General features: G+C 42.2%; 1 pseudogene across 1 annotated transcript; it reads left to right on the top strand.

Annotated features, from left to right (window-relative positions):
* The first annotated feature begins 5,442 nt into the window (after nucleotides 1-5,442).
* On the top strand, nucleotides 5,443-6,473 carry LOC143615072 (putative F-box protein PP2-B12 pseudogene; annotated as a pseudogene). The gene is made up of 3 exons (XR_013150402.1): nucleotides 5,443-5,712; nucleotides 5,780-5,898; nucleotides 5,979-6,473. The product of XR_013150402.1 is annotated as a putative F-box protein PP2-B12 pseudogene (transcript).
* Nucleotides 6,474-18,574: the final 12,101 nt, after the last annotated feature.

Below are 18,574 nucleotides of genomic sequence, written 5' to 3' on the forward strand. Positions count from 1 at the left end.
GAATTTGAATCTTTCATTACATGAATCTGTGTGATGACCATATTCATCACATTTTTTGCACCAAACCTTACCTTTGAATATTTCATGCTCTTTTGGTTTCTTGAACCTTTCACTTGGTTTAGGTGACTTGACTCCAAGAGTCTTCTGAGTCTTCAGACTATCAAAATCAATAGAGAAGGGAACAAACTCCTCAATTTTGATATCTTGTCTTTCAACTTTGCTTTTAACAAAGACAATTTTCTCCATAATCATAGGTTCCTCATCACTGCTCTCTTTATGTCTTGACTGTCTTTTCTCATATTCTTCCATGGTTTCCACTTCACCAACATCTAACACTTCATGACTAGAAAAGATTGTATAAACAGGGATAAAATTTTTTGAATCAACTTCTTCAGCTACTTTATTCTTTTTATTTTGTTTTATCCTTTCCAACACATCCTTGCTTGGTAGCTTGACAGCATTGTAGCTTACCTTTCTCTTTTCATAACTGTCATAAGACACATGCTCTCTTCTCATTTTCACATTTTGTTTCTTCATTCTAGGTGTTACAGGTGGATACTTAGGAAGTTTGTCAATGGATTCTGGTTTTTTGTATCTTCTTCCTCTTTCAGCTTCTTTGATCTGTTCATATGTGATCTGATCACTCAAATCACTCAAATCATCTTGAGTGAGATCATTAGAATCAAAGTCATCCTCAGATACTTGAACTCCAATTGACTTATCTTCTTTCATTTCTTCTTTCACAACAAATTCACCTTCTTCATTTACTTCAACATTTTTGTATAGATCAACAAAATCTTCTTTATCTTGAAAGACATCTCTGAACTGTTGCAGGTATGCATCTCTTTTCTCTTTGTCAACTTTGGGCATAAAATTGTTGTTGAATGGAGGTGGAACTGCTTTGTATTTGTCTTGGTCCTTTACTTGGTTTAGTATACCACATATGTTTCCTGTTGAGACCAAGTTCTTCAAAAATTCAGTTTCAACTTGCAGTTTAGTGTTCTGCACCTTTTCTTCAACTAACATCTTCTTTAATCCATCAATCTCAGTGATGTATCTGGATTGAGCTCTGTAACTGATCATGCAATCATCTTCCAAGCTTTTAATCTTTTCTTCACTGATCATCTCACTAGCCTCATACCCATTGATGATACTCTGTTTCCTAAAACACTCACTTTCCAGCTTGCCTACTTTTGTTTTCAATTCATTGATAATTTCATTTAAATCAACAGTAGGAGAAGAGTGTACCTGAGATGATGATCCAGATTCTTTCTCAATTATGGCCATGAATGCCACATTTTCTTTCTTGATATCATCTGCAATATCCTCTTCATGATTGCTCCAATCAAAATTTTCCTCATGCTGTGTAGTCACTGCCACATTTCCTTGATTTCTGATCTGATTTTGGTTGGCTGGAACAGTGTTGTTTGGAACATTTTGAACTGTTTGAAGGTTTTGATTGTTGTTCATTTGAAAACCTTGATTTTGTTGCATACTTTGTTGTTGATTTTTCATTTGAGGCTGAAAGTTGTTGAAGTTGGGGTTGTAATTGTTGTTGGGATTGAAGTTGTTGTTGTTGAATCTTGACTGATTTTGTTGGTATTGCTGCTGACCTCTTGACTGTTGATTCTGGAATTGATTCATCTGAAAGTTTCTTGGTTGATTGCATTCTCTTGCAAAATGACCAGGTTGCTGACAATTGTAGCAAATTGCTTTTGACTTGTCAAAACCAATCCTGTCATTAGGACCAGAGACCTACCAGTTCTGTTGTACAGCCTTTTACTTCTCAAAGCTAACATGGCAACTTGCCATTTCAAATCCATGTCTTCCAAATCATCTGCATCAATTTGCTCCAAATCATCTTGTACCCCACTCGTGTGAATTAAATTCTTTGCAACAAAGGCATTATATGACTCAGTGAACATAGACAGCAAGGCCTGTGTTTCACTGCCTTGACCATTTCCACCACTAGAATGAGGTAAATTCCCACTTGCCATAGAGGCAGAATCAGTGTCATCAATCAGTTGCACATTGAACATCTGCTGATTTCCTTGATTACTTGTGCTACCACCAATGAAAGATTTTGGTGTATCAGCATTATGTTCAACTGGTTCTTCAACAATGGGAATTTGTTGTTGATTCTTGGTAGTTAGATTTCCCATGGGTGCAATTAATGCACTTGAAACATTGAAGCAGGGTTTTTCTTCCTTAATCATTTCATTCTCTATCATTTCAAGTTCTGCAGCCTGAAGGAAGCACACTACATCATCCAATTTCAATTCATTGAAATTATGCTTCTGAAGGATGAACTTGCAAGCAGTATACCATTCCTTTGGCATTGAATTGAGTAACTTTGTATTTAAATCAAAGTCATTCATTACATAATCAGTTGTCATCAACTCATTCACAATAGCTAGAAAACGTTCTAGAATTTATTTTAACCTTTCTCCCTCCTTATAATTGAACCTTTCCAACTGTTGCTTCAATCTTTGCTTCTTTATATTCTTCAACTCAGTATTCCCTTCATACATTTCAAGGATGGCATCATACATTTTCTTGGTAGTTATGTGATGTGCCACCTTGGTTAAAATATCCCAAGACATACCTAGCTTAATCATAGCTAAGGCCTTGTCATCCACCTTTCTCATTCTTTCTCTCACAGCAGCAGTTCCAGCTGTATTTGCACCTTCCTCAACCGCAGCTTGTGGACCATTCTTGATGGAGTTCCACATATCAACATCATTATAGCATACGGCTGCTTCAAAAAGCACTTTCCATTTGGTAAAGTTTTCCTGTCCATACAATCTTGGTATCTTGTTAGTAGACACCTCTTGTTCCTCATATCCAGACATTTTCAAAGATTTAAAGTCAGTTTCTTTGTAGAAAGCAAAGTTTTAAAATAATCAGATCTGAAAACAGGTTGTCCAGATCTGATGTGTCTGATATGATTAGAGCAAGATTTATATATAAAGATTAAAGCTTTAATTGAAATAAGGAAGAGAAAACACCGATAGATTGTAGATCTGGAAGAAAAATGAAGAACAGAGCTGCTGACATCACAAATCAATGGAGCAGTGGTCTGCTTCCGTCATCTTTCTTCAAATCTTCAATCAGCAATAAGAATCTTTCCAAAATAGCAGTAACTAGCTCTGATACCACTTGTCAGGTCCCCGATTTCAGCTGGATCTTACTCAAATCATGCCATAACTCACACAAATAGATGTGTCGACAAGGGAGTTAATGACGGGTTGCTATTTAGAAAGATTACTGTTTATTAAAGGCGGAATCAATAATAAATAGGGTAGTTGCAATCAATAATCAAAGGTAACTAACACAAACAAGATTCACTCAAAAGATTTCTATTTATTTAATGTTCATCATACAAAGGGTAATCGATTTAGGGTTTCTTGAAGGAAAGTTTTATCCGTACTATACTAAAACAGCCGTCACACACAAAAATATTCTCTCTGAATTAATGTGTCTGTCTTCCTTGGCCGCCGCTTTTCAGGTGTGCCCTAATTATTCCTTTTATAGGCCTGACACCCTTAGACAGCTGTCATTCCTTCTAGAAACCCTAAATGATAAGATATACTCAAATTACATATTCAGAATTAATCCTAAGTGTAAAACAAGTCTTCCGGGTAGGCTTTGCATCAATTTTGTCTTTCCGAGTATGCTCTGTCATCCTTCATAACTTGGTAACATAGAGGTGTGCTTGGAATCAGTTTCCGGGTAGACTTTACTTGAAGAGTATTTTACCAAGTAAAATACTCACCGGGTAGACTTCAATCTTCTTGACTTTGCCAGACTTTGCCCGACAAACCCTTACGAGCAACCTTGCTCTTCAATGGTCCCTTCAACTCTTTGTTAGAAAATAACTTAATAGCAAAGTGTGCTCTGTAGCACAGTTCCTTGCTTGAGTTAAACCTTGCCCGATGATACTTAGAGATATATCATTAAAATATCAAGCATACTTGGACCAACTTATTTATCAATACCTTGCCCGGTCTTCCAATTACTTGGCTTCATGAGCTTGGTTAGCCAAAAGCTTACTCGGGAGTGAGCTTTACTTGGCTATGAAGAACAAACATGCTTGATAAAGTGCTCCATGCCCGGACTTGCATAAACTAGTGAACCTTGCCCAGTAATACACTAATTTGCAAACCCTGCCCGGATTTCCACTAAAGAAGACTTCAAGAAGATAACCCTGCCCGATAGACAGAATATAGTACTCGGCTAAGTAAAAGCTTGCTCGGAAGTCTAAGGTGTGCCCGGATCCATACTTAGCGAATTCTGAGGAGGTTGAGAAGATTCCAATCTTCCATATGTTCCATAGAACCAGTCTTTGACTTAACAATCTCCCCCTTAGGTCAATTGCATGACTCAACACTTTTGTCCTATTATGAATTCCTTAAAATTTCCTTCCATTTCTCTTATAGAACTTGTTTGTTCTGATTGCCAACAAAGCCAATACATGAGTTCAAAATCTCCAGATCCACTAGATCTAATACTGCAAACCATCCATGATGAAGGATAAATTGTCAGACATATTTTGAGAGTTCTCATGAGCAACAAATGCTTGATTGTCAAACACTGAACCAATACCATTAGTTATGTCTATACGATAGCCATAAGATTGGTCAGTAGTTTGATTGGACTGAGTTTGTAGGTAATTTTTTTGTAACATTAAATTAATGTTAATGAATGTAATTTTATTTATATTTAATTCTTGAGTTAAGCTATATCAAATTAACTTTAGTTGTATAAACATTATTATTTTATTTAAAAAGGGGAGGGGAGTGATAAATTGATGACCATTTTTTATAGTATTATAGAAAGAATGGATTAAAATGAGTATAATGTAAAGTAGAAAATAAAATGACATCCATATCCTTTAGTCGAATGATACCCGTAATCTGATGTTCAGAGAAATTAAACAAAATGATTTAATTTAAAGGTAGATTTAGACCCAACTTTAGAGGAAAAAGAAATTTGATATATAAATAATGAGTAATATAATAATTCAATAACTTTTTGGGTCGTCTTTTAAAAATGATTTGAAGTAAAGTCAAGTGCTTTAAGATATCTTAGTGAGGGCGACAAACATAAAAACTTGCAACGCTAAGGAAGCAACACCGTCAGATTCTAACATTTGACTTTACATAGAACATATACATAGAATCATCCTCCACTTTCTGTCGTGTGTAATGTCTGTCTGTCTATAAAGTCCATCTTCATACATCTTCCATTTTGTATCTATATATATCCTCTCCATTATATATAGTCAGATCCAACCTCGTTACTTAAGTCCACTTTATTTTAAGACCAAAAATATATATATATATATACTTAACCACTAAGCTATCTGACACCTATATATAGAGTCACAGCAAGTAAGTCGATGATCATATTATGAGAAGTCGGTTGTCGTGAAATAATAATATGGAAAGTGGGGATTTACCAGAAGGGTTTGTAGCCCAGGCTTTGTCGTTGACAAGTCCTCAAGATGCTTCAAGGTTGTCTTTGGTGTGTTCGGTTTTTCGGTCGGCGGCGGATTGGGATGCTGTTTGGGAGAGTTTCTTGCCCGAGGATTACCGCAAGATTGTGTCGCAGGCGGATGGCGGGTGTTCGTTGAGCTTGTGTTCCATTTCCAAGAAGCAGTTGTATCTTTGGCTTTGTGATCATCCGGTTATTATAGACGCTGGAAATAAGGTAAATTAAGTTACTTTTAACAAATTATATATAAGAAAAGAAACAAATTAATTGTTGAATTGAACAGAGCTTCTCACTTGAGAAACAAAGTGGCAAGAAATGTTACATGTTGGCCGCAAGGGACTTATCGATCGTTTGGGGCGACACTCCAAGGTATTGGAGATGGATTTCATTACCAGAATCAAGGTAATTAACCTTTAATCTCATTCTAATTAATTTCCTTCCAGTATAATAACCAAACGCAAATTAATTGTATATATGTATAGGTTTAACAAGGTGGCAGAGCTCATAAGTGTTTGCTGGTTTGAAGTCCATCAGTACTTCAATGCTATCACCAAACACTCTTTACGTAGCATATATCGTGTTTAAATCGACACCAGAAACCCACGGGTTCGATTACCAACCCGCTGAGGTTTCAGTTGGGATAAGCGGGGGGGCTCCAGACCCAGACTGTGTTTCTTGGCCCTGAACCAGCAGGAAGGCCTTACCCTGTGGTCCCCAGAAGACGAAGAAACCACAGGGGATGTCCGAACCCGAATGTGATCCCACCAGTGGGCCCGAGGCCCAGGCCGGAGCAAAGGGAAGACGGGTGGATGGAGATTGAGCTTGGTGAGTATTTTATCAAGGGAGGGCCTGATCAGGAAGGTGAATTGGAAATGAGTTTGACAGAAGTCAAAGGAGGGAATTGGAAAGGTGGCCTTGTCATCAAAGGGATTGAGATTAGGCCTAAACATTATTATTATTATTATTCTAAAACTTAAAGTTGAGACTAGTAGTTTACTCCTTTTTTTTATTTTAATGATTCATTTTCTTTTTCAGTTTGGTGGAAAATTAATATCAACTAACTTAAGTTATTATGTGCCAACCTATTTATGTTCTTGATTTGCTTCACTAACAATGGTAAGTTTGTAACCAAACCATGATGACATCTTACATACTAGACAAAGATTAATCATTGTCTAGTAGGTATTTTTACAATCATACATACAAATAATAAAATATAATAAGAGAGGTCTAGTACGTAAGTATTCTAAGAAAATCAAAATGATTTTATATATGAGGTGAAGTGGACTAATCATACAATCAATTATGATGTCACATGGAGTCACAATTACGTAGTGTGTACCTAGATTAACAGAGAATCACATACATGTATAACATACTAGATGATTGTCCGCGCGATACAGCGGGAAGTACAGACCTTGGTAGTTACATACTTACATAGATTTATAGGTGTCTATTGTTTTGTTTGTAACCGTGAAACCATTTATTGTTATAAGTAGATTCATAGTTTCTATTTTAAACTGAAGAAACACTAACCGGACCCCGGGCAGATTACGGGTAACCTGGGGGTTAGATAGATGTTTCCCACGAGGGGTTAGACCCAGCAAAGATGGTTCTTCTGATAACCTGCAAAACAGACACCGTGAGCTTGTCACTGAGAAGGGGGGTTCCTCCTTGTGACCACCCTCCGGCGTGAGAATCAGACTAGATTGCTCTTTAAATATAAATGTATATTAAGAGATTGCTAGAGCAGATATCAGGTATAATATGATAATATGATAGGATGAGATGATCATACCATTTGGGGTATTTATAGCCGAAGGTAGGTTTCCAAGGAGGTGTGGCCGGCTGAATAGTATTCCTGTTCCACCAACTGTGGCCTACGCACGTGCCTGCTGGTAGTTGGTGGGTAGGCAGCGGCTGACAGTGACCAGGCCTGCTGTGTACTATTCCTTTCCACAAACTGCCGGCTATGCACGTGGTATGACAGGAGTTGGTGAGTAGGCAGTGGCTAATAGTGACATACAGTACAGGAGCATGCTGCTCGCCATACTGTTGTCAATAAGCTGTCGTATCTTTAGTCAGATCTTTTGCCCATACCTCGTCAGGTACAGTACAGAAGATCTTCCCGTATCGTACGGACTGGCTTAGTTGGGCGGGAGTATTCCCCCTCCCGCCTTTGTGCGGGATTGTTCCCGGCTTTGCTCATTCCTTCAGGTGACACTGAATGATTGAGAGCTAAGTGCCTTGTGCGTGTAGCCTTGCTGCGCGGGTGGCCTTCTCTGATGGCTTGTATCCGCATCTGCGGGAACAGGCAGAGTCCTTCACCATTGGGAGGCATTTCCTGCGGGAACAGCTTGCGTACTGCGCGTAAGGACGTCACGTCTCTGAGCATGGTGGGTCCTGCGTATCCAGTTGGTTTCTGCGCAGACGTCTCTTTTGAAGGTGAGTCTTGCGGGTCCAACTGGGCTCTGCTGGGACCTACCTCTTCAAGTCCCCCCAGTCCAATGTTCTTCTCATGAATGTTTAAGTGAGGTGAACTTTTGGACTTTAAGCAAAGGGTTTTGAAAAGGGTTTTTTAAGGTTTTCCATGGGGATTCTTCCCGCGGAAGTCCTTGTCACTTGCAGAAATTCCCGACTTTCCTGCTTGATCTTTGGGTATGATGCGGGTAGGTCTGTAACCTCCTCGCAAGTCAGGAGCGTTGAGTCCCACTTGTGTGGATTCTCCATGAGGTTTTGGTAGTTTTGAACATAGTGATCAATTATGTTAAAACCACCAATTCCATCCTGGAGCTTCAAACAATGTAGTTCTCGACGTTCCCGCTATGCGGGGATGTTATTTCCGTTTCCGCAAGCATTGCCCAGAAGATCCTTCTTGGTTTCAATTCCCTGCGGAGCGCTAGGTATGTGAAGGGTTTTGCCTTAACACTGTACCCGCGCTCGTCTTACGGTTACTTTACTTCCCAAGGTATTCCTGGCGTCAATTCCCTGCGGGTGCTAGGTATGTGAAGGGTTTTGCCTTAACACTGTACCCGCACCCGTCTTATAGTTACTTGGTTGCCGAGGTATTCTTGGCTTCAATTCCCTGCGGGTGCTAGGTATGTGAAGGGTTTTGCCTTTACACTGTACCCGCACCCGTCTTATGGTTACTTGGTTGCCAAGGTATTCTTGTCTTCAATTCCCTGCGGGTGCTAGGTATGTGAAGGGTTTTGCCTTTACACTGTACCCGCACCCGTCTTATGGTTACTTGGTTGCCAAGGTATTCTTGGCTTCAATTCCCTGCAGGTGCTAAGTATGTGAAGGGTTTTGCCTTAACACTGTACCCGCACCCGTCTTATGGTTACTTGGTTGCCAAGGTAAAGGGTATTTTCCCGCTTACTTTTGAATCTTTTTGAATTTTTTTTTTTGAAATTCGAAGAGTTGATGAAAGGTAAGAACAGTCCAAACCTCTGAAACGTCGTGCGACGGTTTCTTCTGACTGTGTCAGGACGTGCAGGAAGTTATGGTGACGTGACAGTACATGGTCATTCCAGACGCTTTTTCAGGCGCGTGGGCGCGATTTTTCGGGCGCGTGGCCGCGAAATTAATGGTACGCGTCCTTTCAACAGCTGTTGCCAGCTTGCTTTTCGCCACATATCATAGTTTCATTGCACCTTCGATTTCTCTCTCCTCCGCATTAAATTCATCTCATTAATTGCGATTAGTATATAAAGGGGGAGAGGGTTCTTTGTAATTCACACTTTTCACTTTTCTCTTCATCTTCTAAACGATTTCCGGCGAATACTCACCTTTCCAGGCAAGCATTCTCTTGAAATCGTTTTCTTCTTTCATCTGTAAGATGTCTTCTCATGATCTCGAATCTACAGCCGATGACAAGAGTACTGCTGGCGAGTGCCAGTGTGCTCTGCCCGTCGATCTGTATCAGTACGTCGTCAGGAAGTTCATGCTCGAGTCTCTCGAGCCTGAGTTTCCTGAACCCCACCAGACGGTGTATGATGCCCCCAGAGGCAAGATCGGGGTATATGCTGCATTCTTTGTTTATGGGAATCTTAGGTTCCCATTGACAAAGTTTGTGTACCGTGTCCTGGAGAGGCACGGCGTGCACCTGACAGAGGTGCATCCGATGGCGATCGCCAAGATTCGCCACTTCGAGTGGGTGTGCCGGATTCTGGGCATTGAGCCCTATGTCGACCGCCTGATGACCTTCTACACTTGGAGGTGCATCCAGGGGTGGTATACCCTGATAACCCGGATTAAGGGTTTGAAGATTTGCGCAACCGAGCGCAGTCTTCGCTCGTGGAAGCGGGAGTTCTTCTACATTTCCGCTCGCGCCATCCCCCTTGCCATGAAATTCAAGAATGGGCAAGCACTTCCCAGCCTTCACGCCTCCAACTACCAGGAGGCGGAATGGTTTTCGAAGATATCCCGAGTCCAATCTCCGGTTTACCGGTTTGCGGAGTCCGGGATGGTGATGCTGGGGATGAGCCGGGTGTGGAAGGATGCGGATGCGCAAAAGATCCCAATCGTCCTTGAATACGGTTCGAACTCTGTTCCTTACGGTATGCTCTGTTTCTTTTTGTTGATTTAGAATTTCTTCTAACTTCTTTCCTGTTTATTTCAGAGGGGAACGACTTGCAGTCGCTCATGTACCCGCGGGAGGCTGACGGTCCCGCTCGGATGGGTACTCGCGCTCTAGACGAGAACGAGTTGCCCATCCTAGAACAAACGGCGGATCGGTTCGTGGAGGTCTACCCACTAGGCCACGAGATCCTTAGCGCCAGGCGGCCAGGTAAGGCGCTATTCAACCCTCGACCCCTCAATGTTGAAACCTCTGCTGGAATTCCTCTAATCGTATGTTCTGATGAGGAATCCGCAGATGGTCCTCCGTTGGTGCGGAAGAAGAAGGCTGCCGGCGGGAAGGGGAAGGAGAAGGTGGCCTCCACTGCCGATCCGGTGCCTCGGTCTGACTCGGAGACCGAGAGCGAAGAGGTGGCGGGGAATCCCGGTGGTGATAAGACCACCATTCCGGAGGCTGTGACAACTGTCACCGGAGAGCCCAGGATGACAATGGTGAGCGGCGTGAAGAGGCCGGCTCCATCGGGTTCATCCCCGCCAGTCCGTACATTTAGGCTCAAGAAAACCCGTAAGTACAAACTTCCTTTATCTTTAACTTCATAGCTTAATATCATTAACACTTATCTTCTTTGTGCAGGCGTGGATGTTGACGCATTCCAGGGTGGAGCGCAGAGGAGTACCCCTCCGCCCATGACGGTAGGCTTGGTCAGCCTACCTGAGGCGACGACCCAGGCGGCTGCGCCTGCGCCTGCTTCCACTGGTTCAGTTGCTCACTCCGTTGAGCCGACTGTTCCAGCTGTGATGACCTCACCGCCGGCTGTCAGTGCCATTTTTACCGCATCTTTCACTGAGCCGGCGGTTACTTTTGCTGCGGATTCCGCGGCGGCGACCGCGGCGGCTGTTACCATGCCTCCTCCGTCATCGGCAACGACGGCCGAACCTTCAGGTATGCATGGGGCTTATCGCCAACCTCTGCCTCCTTCCCATCTGCCTGACCTCTTGGATGGATTTCCCTTGGGTTCAGGTGATGGGTTTGGCGGCTATCGGCCTGTTATTGACCCTACAGGTGCGTAGGGTTCTTTTGGCCCATTTTATATATTTTTTTATCATCTTTTCCTAACTGCTTTTTGTTTTTTGCAGTGTCGGATTCTAATGAAGTGTATGTTCCACGATGGAACATCCGCCGTGGAACAACCCTTCGCACCCCTGTGGAGTGCGTGGAGTGGGCTCGTCACGCTGCTCCCAGTGGTGCGTTGGGGGAAGCCATGGCTAGCTACCAGGAGGGTAGGCTAACCAATGAGCTTCGGGTTCTCCTGGCCCGGATGCAGCCGAGCGTCGAGCTGCTTGGTCGTGAAAACGACAAGTTAAAAGCAGCTCGCCTTCAGGAAGTAGCTCGGGCGCGGGCTGTCCGGGAGGAGAACGTAAAGCTTACCGCAGCTGCTGCGGAAAAGGAGAAGGCCTTCAAGGCCCTCGAGGTTGAAGTTCAGGCCCGACTCGAGGCCCGTTCCAAGGCTGCCCAAGCTGTTAACGAACAGCTTCGGCTGGCTAAGGAAACTGCAAGGAAAGCAACCGAGAGGGCCACCAAGGCTGAAGCTGTTGCTGAGCCTCTACGCGTGGAGAATGAAGAGCTTAAAGCCAAATTAGAGGCTCTCCAGCAGGCTCATGATGCCTTGGCGATGGAAGACGCCAAAAAGCTCCAAGAGATCTTGGACCAGAGGGGGGTGCTTGACCACACTGAGCGGAAGCTAAAGGGCGTCGAAGAGGCTGCGGCTAAAGAAGTGTTGCTTGCCAACCTTAACAAGAGTGAAGCCGAACGCGCCCGTAACGAAGCTCAAGCTGCCCTCCAGGAGGCTCTGGTTGCCAAGGAATGGCTTCTTCGAGAAGCGTTGTCTCAGGTATGCTTTTCATGTCTTTACGCTTTTCTTTGTAAATAGAAAAGGTTCTGATACTTGTATATTTTCTTGTAGATTATGCATCGGGTCTTCACGGAGACATCTTATGACGATGCTATGAGCGCAGCCCTCAACGCTTCTCATGAGGATGGGGAAAAGGCCGGCTTCCTGCTTGGTCTAGGGTTCGTTGAGAAAGGCATCCCGCCTTCCAACTTCCCTTTGTATAATGTTGATACTGAAGCTGTTTACGACCAAGCAGTGAATCAGTATGCCGCATTCCCGCATCCGGTGGTGGAGAAGGTGAACCAAGTTGCTGCTGATGATGATGGGCTAGCTATCCTTAAAGCTTTCCTTGAACCGCCACGTTCTACTGATGGTGCGGGTCCAAGTGGAAGTGGCCCTGAAGCCTGATCCTGAAGATCCCTTCCCACTGCTAGGATAGATTTAGCTTGTATAGATTTATTTTCTTGTAGGCGGGTAGTTACCCGGCCATTCTTGTAATGAATCATTTTGAAATATAAATCTTTGTGCGGGTAAGACCGCTACTTTCTCTGGATTCCTTGCTTTATAAACGTTATATGACTTGCATACTTTAGTTTAAATTAGCAATTTTCCAAGTGTAGAATAAGTTAACCTTTGAACGTGGTAGATAATAGGTTGAAGTTTTGCTTCCTCTTTCGTGATTGTGCGGGTAGGACCGTCAGTTGCACTTAGTAGGATGGCTAAACTTTACCTACATCTGACCTGCGTGGAGGTTTTCCTCATCTTTTTTGAAATTTCTAAGTGTTTAGGATAAGTTAACCTTTGAACGTGGTAGATAATAGGTTGAAGTTTTGCTTCCTCTTTCGTGATTGTGCGGGTAGGACCGTCACTTGCACTTAGCAGGATGGCTAAACTTTACCTACATCTGACCTGCGTGGAGGTTTTCCTCATCCTTTTGTTAGAAATTCTAAGTTTTGAATAAGTTAACCGTTCGACGCGCGGTTGTCAATAGGTTAGTGTTCAGTTTCCTCTATCATGATTCATGCGGATAGACCAGCACTTTTATTTAGTGGGATGACTGAACTTTTCCCCTTCAACTGACCTGCGTGAAGGTTTGCCGTTTTTTGGGTTTATGCGGGTTTTGCCGCCTTCCCCACGCAACGACTTTCCACGTAATTATGCGGTGAAAACCGGCATATCTGTGTTGAATAAATTAACCGTTCGACGCGCGGTTGTTAATAGGTTAGTGTTCAGTTTCCTCTTATCATGATTCATGCGGATATACCGGCACTTTCATTTAGTGGGATGACTGAACTTTTCCCCTTCAACTGACCTGCGTGAAGGTTTTCCTCATCCTTTTGTTAGAAATTCTCTGTTTTGAATAAGTTAACCGTTCGACGCGCGGTTGTCAATAGGTTAGTGTTCAGTTTCCTCTATCATGATTCATGCGGATAGACCGGCACTTTCATTTAGTGGGATGACTGAACTTTTCCCCTTCAACTGACCTGCGTGAAGGTTTGCCGTTTTTTGGGTTTATGCGGGTTTTGCCGCCTTCCCCACGCAACGACTTTCCACGTAATTATACGGTGAAAACCGGCATATCCGTGTTGAATAAATTAACCGTTCGACGCGCGGTTGTTAATAGGTTAGTGTTCAGTTTCCTCTATCATGATTCATGCGGATATACCGGCACTTTCATTTAGTGGGATGACTGAACTTTTCCCCTTCAACTGACCTGCGTGAAGGTTTGCCGTTTTTTGGGTTTATGCGGGTTTTGCCGCCTTCCCCACGCAACGACTTTCCACGTAATTATGCGGTGAAAACCGGCATATCCGTGTTGAAAGTTCATAAAGTATAAATGTAAAATCATCAGCGTCGATGTTCTAAGGAGAATCATTTCCATTAGAAGTGGCTCTGGGCCGGCCTTTTCTTTACAAATTTGGAATTGATCTACACGCAAACTGTGTAATTGAGCTCCCTTCCATGTTGTTGGGATGGGAGTGCCATCGAGCCGATATGCACCTGGTTCGGGATCTCGTTCTTTACGTAGCATGTAGTCTCCACATTGAAGCTGTAATTTTATTCGTGTTTTCCCCAGCTGGGGTTCTACACGCATCAGCCTGCTCAGCGTTCATTGCGCCACGAGGTGCGCGAGCGTCCCATCTCTGACAAATGCTTCGACCATGTCCTTTACGTCTATGCATTCTTCAGTGTTGTGGCCTTTTGTCCTGTGAAAGTCACAGTATTTGCTCCGATCAGCATTGTGACGATGTCGGATTATTGGAGCCTTTGGCCATGGGAGCTCTTCAGTGGCGAATATCTCGGTGACGCTTTTGGTGAGCGGCGTCCATCTGGAGTTCTGGTTTGACTGTACGTTATCTCTTCCGCCTAACCGATGTTGCAAGCCGGATGAGGTGTCAAAGTTTACCCTTGACTGCCAAATGCCTAGCTTCCGCTTTTTGTTTAATCGGGCGGTAAGGACGTTGTCTTCTCTTGTTTTCTGGGTGTAGAGGTTTGTGCTCTGTGGGAGATCTCTACCCAGTTGCTTCTCCGTTTCCGCAAAGCGTTTTGCTGCTGTCATGATGGCATCCCATGTGGATGGCATGCCATCTTTACCCGTTAAGGTGCGGATGAGCTCTGGGTCGTTCGCGCCCTGGATGAAGGCAGCGCGAACAAGATCTTCGCTGATATTACCCAGACTTAGCTTCTTTGAGTTGAAGCGAGTGATGAAGTTTAGCAAAGATTCATCTTTCTCTCTAATGCATTTGAGGATTGTCCATTGCTCCTCGGTATACTTTCGTTGTTGGCTGAAGTGTTGGCTAAACTTCTGTTGGAAGTCTGCCCAGTCGTAGATGTGGTTGACCGGTAGACGATCGAACCACGCTCTAGCTGGCCCAACAAGCGTCATTTGGAACATGTAACACCACGTAGGTTCCGTCCAATTGCTGACGGTTGCCCCCGCTATGAATCTGTTCAAATGATCATCTGGGTCAGATATACCATCATAAGTGCCGATGTTGGACATCTGTTTGGCACTTTTTGGGGCGATTGCTTCCGCAATGTCCCTTGCAAATTTGGACGTTCCCGCATTTGCCACAGTTGGTCTGAATGTTTTGGAGAAGTCACGTGGACTTCCACCTGTGTTTTTTGGTTTGAAGGCTTCTCCAAAACGCCTTCTCGGTTGGGAGTCCGTTTCCTTACGCTTCCCTTTTGCCCTATGGCGAGGGTTCGCGTCGGTGTCGGATTCCTCCGAGTCATCGTCCAAGTATTCTTCGAATTCGTCAGCCTGTTGGACGGAACGCAAGCGTTCGTCCAACTCAGCTTGGAATTCCTTCTGACGTGCCTCCGCCCATGCCTTAACTTCATCGAGTGTTTGGCGGGGGAGTCTTGTTCGTTTCTCTAACTGAGTATCGGTGAATCCCAGTGAGCGATTATTTACTGCACTTGCCCCAGCTTGGGTAACTGGGGTAGTGTTCGTAAAATTTACTTCACTTGCCCCGGCTTGGGTAACCGGGGTAGTGTTTGTAAATACTGTGTAGTCGCCGGTATTCCCCCCAGTAGCTGGGGTTGTGGTTACCGGAGTTTCTTTAACCATCTTTCCAGAAGTTTGAAAAAACTGAAAAGAAATGAAGTTCTAGCTTTTATGCACGGATGGCGCCAATGAAGAAACACTAACCGGACCCCGGGCAGATTACGGGTAACCTGGGGGTTAGATAGATGTTTCCCACGAGGGGTTAGACCCAGCAAAGATGGTTCTTCTGATAACCTGCAAAACAGACACCGTGAGCTTGTCACTGAGAAGGGGGGGTTCCTCCTTGTGACCACCCTCCGGCGTGAGAATCAGACTAGATTGCTCTTTAAATATAAATGTATATTAAGAGATTGCTAGAGCAGATATCAGGTATAATATGATAATATGATAGGATGAGATGATCATACCATTTGGGGTATTTATAGCCGAAGGTAGGTTTCAAAGGAGGTGTGGCCGGCTGAATAGTATTCTTGTTCCACCAACTGTGGCCTACGCACGTGCCCTGCTGGTAGTTGGTGGGTAGGCAGCGGCTGACAGTGACCAGGCCTGCTGTGTACTATTCCTTTTCCACCAACTGCCGGCTATGCACGTGGTATGACAGGAGTTGGTGAGTAGGCAGCGGCTAATAATGACATACAGTACAGGAGCATGCTGCTCGCCATACTGTTGTCAATAAGCTGTCGTATCTTTAGTCAGATCTTTTGCCCATACCTCGTCAGGTACAGTACAGAAGATCTTCCCGTATCGTACGGACTGGCTTAGTTGGGCGGGAGTATTCCCCCTCCCGCCTTTGTGCGGGATTGTTCCCGGCTTTGCTCATTCCTTCAGGTGACACTGAATGATTGAGAGCTAAGTGCCTTGTGCGTGTAGCCTTGCTGCGCGGGTGGCCTTCCCTGATGGCTTGTATCCGCATCTGCGGGAACAGGCAGAGTCCTTCACCATTGGGAGGCATTTCCTGCGGGAACAGCTTGCGTACTGCGCGTAAGGACGTCACGTCTCTGAGCATGGTGGGTCCTGCGTATCCAGTTGGTTTCTGCGCAGACGTCTATTTTGAAGGTGAGTCTTGCGGGTCCAACTGGGCTCTGCTGGGACCTACCTCTTCATAAACTCAATTTAATATCAAAGTGCAAACAAAAACGAAACCTAAATATTGTTAATGGTTTTGTTTTGTTGGGCTTCAATTTTCAACGGTCTAGTTTCAGTTTTCGGTGACAAAAAACCCTTAATAATGGCTTGGCTCATAGTTTAATTTAAAACCATAAAAAACGTACTGCAAATGCTTATATGCAAAATTTTATTTTTTTAACTGAAAAGAAACTACGACAGTATCATACTCAAATTAAATAGAATTAAATGCTCGTTTTTATGATACATTTAAAAAAAATTAACGTACGAAAAAGTTATGACCGTTTAAAAATCGTGGGGGTATTTGGGTTAAAAATGAAATTATAGAGAATATATGGTGAAAAGACGAAGGACCAAATTTATAATTATTCTTTAAATTTACAAAAGTTGATTTTAAGCCGAGGGGGCAAGTTTGTAACTATTTTGAAAGAAATTAGAAAACAAGTGAGATTTAATGTTAGAATTACCAGTTTGTCCTCATTTTAGGTTGTACAATTTGTTTAAACAATTGTAAATCACTTAAAATCTATCGTCTTAATTTGCCCATAACTAGATTATATATAGTACTAGTCAGATGCCTGCACGATGTAGCGTGAAACAACACTTAAAAGGTTTTTAGCGAGTCAAGCCTAGCTCGAGTCGAACATCATACCGAGCCGACTCAGGTCAACTCGAAATTAAAGATAAAATCTTAAAGTCAAGTTCACCTTGATTATTTTGATATTTATATGATTTGAGTACCTTTAATCATATTTTTTGTAAAACATATCAAAAGAAAATAATATTTATATAAACATGAGGGGTCAAAGTTATAAGTAATTCTTAAAATAATAAAATTTGAGTAAAGTTGAGGTACTATACTTGTAATTAATTTTTAGTTGTTAAACTAACTTGTACATTCATGCTTATATCCATGCATTAATGACTTGTACATTTTAAAACGTTTATCTATTTTAAAATTTTTTTATATTGACACGTCTATAAAAATAAGCTCGTTAAATTGGTATGTTCATATTTAGTTTTAATCAAGTTTTTATAAAAGATACAACAAGAACACCAAAAAGAACAAAGTTAGTAGGAAAACTTGGGTAAACATGAGGGATGAAACTTGTAATTATTTCTTAAATTAACAAAATTGGATTATAGTTGAGGTACCAAACTTGTAATTATATTTGTTGAAATCAAATAGGTAAATTGTGTTTAAAAGAGCACTTTGTCATTTGTTATACTTGTACCTTATACATTGAAAATTGTAAATTCTTTAAAACAAAGTCTTAATTTGCCCTTGTTTGATATATTATATATAGTAAATTTACTTATTATATATAGTAAATTCTCTCTCTCTCTCTCTCTCTCTCTCTCATACTTACATACTTTCACGGATGATATGTAACAATAGCAGCTGTAGTACTCCACATATAAAGAATCATAAGCATACAAATAATAAAATATGTTATCTCCTTGTACGCACCAAACTGTATGCATGTATGTCAGTGATCATCACGAAAATCATGTGAAAAGCTATTTATTCATACAATGGTTAAGTAAAGAAATAGTGTGAGTCAAATTGATGATTTGATTCTAGTCAACCTTATTGAAAATAGTGTGAGTCAAATTGATGATTTGATTCTAGTCAACCTTATTGTAAAAATCATAAAGCAAAATGCATTGGAGTTTGAGTAGAGACAGAATTAAACCAAAATAATGGAGCGTCGCCTAGAGGAAAATATGACACATGAATGGAAAACAGAAGAAACCCTTAAATGAACTAAACTTAATGAATTGCACGTTCTTTAACTTTTTTATCAAACAAATTTAACAAAATAATGAACAAAACTTACTATTAATGACTTCAAAGCAATCAATTTAATTGAAATATTATTACTATAGTATGTAAAATCTATTTTATCATTTTAGTTTAAAACCTAATAACTGTACAACCACACTAACTTGAAAGTTGTCTCTCATCAAC

This window comes from Bidens hawaiensis, unplaced genomic scaffold (assembly GCF_021521415.1).
Source record: "Bidens hawaiensis isolate Kalapana, Puna unplaced genomic scaffold, B.hawaiensis_p1.1 tig00041795_1, whole genome shotgun sequence".
NCBI classification, from domain to species: domain Eukaryota; kingdom Viridiplantae; phylum Streptophyta; class Magnoliopsida; order Asterales; family Asteraceae; genus Bidens; species Bidens hawaiensis.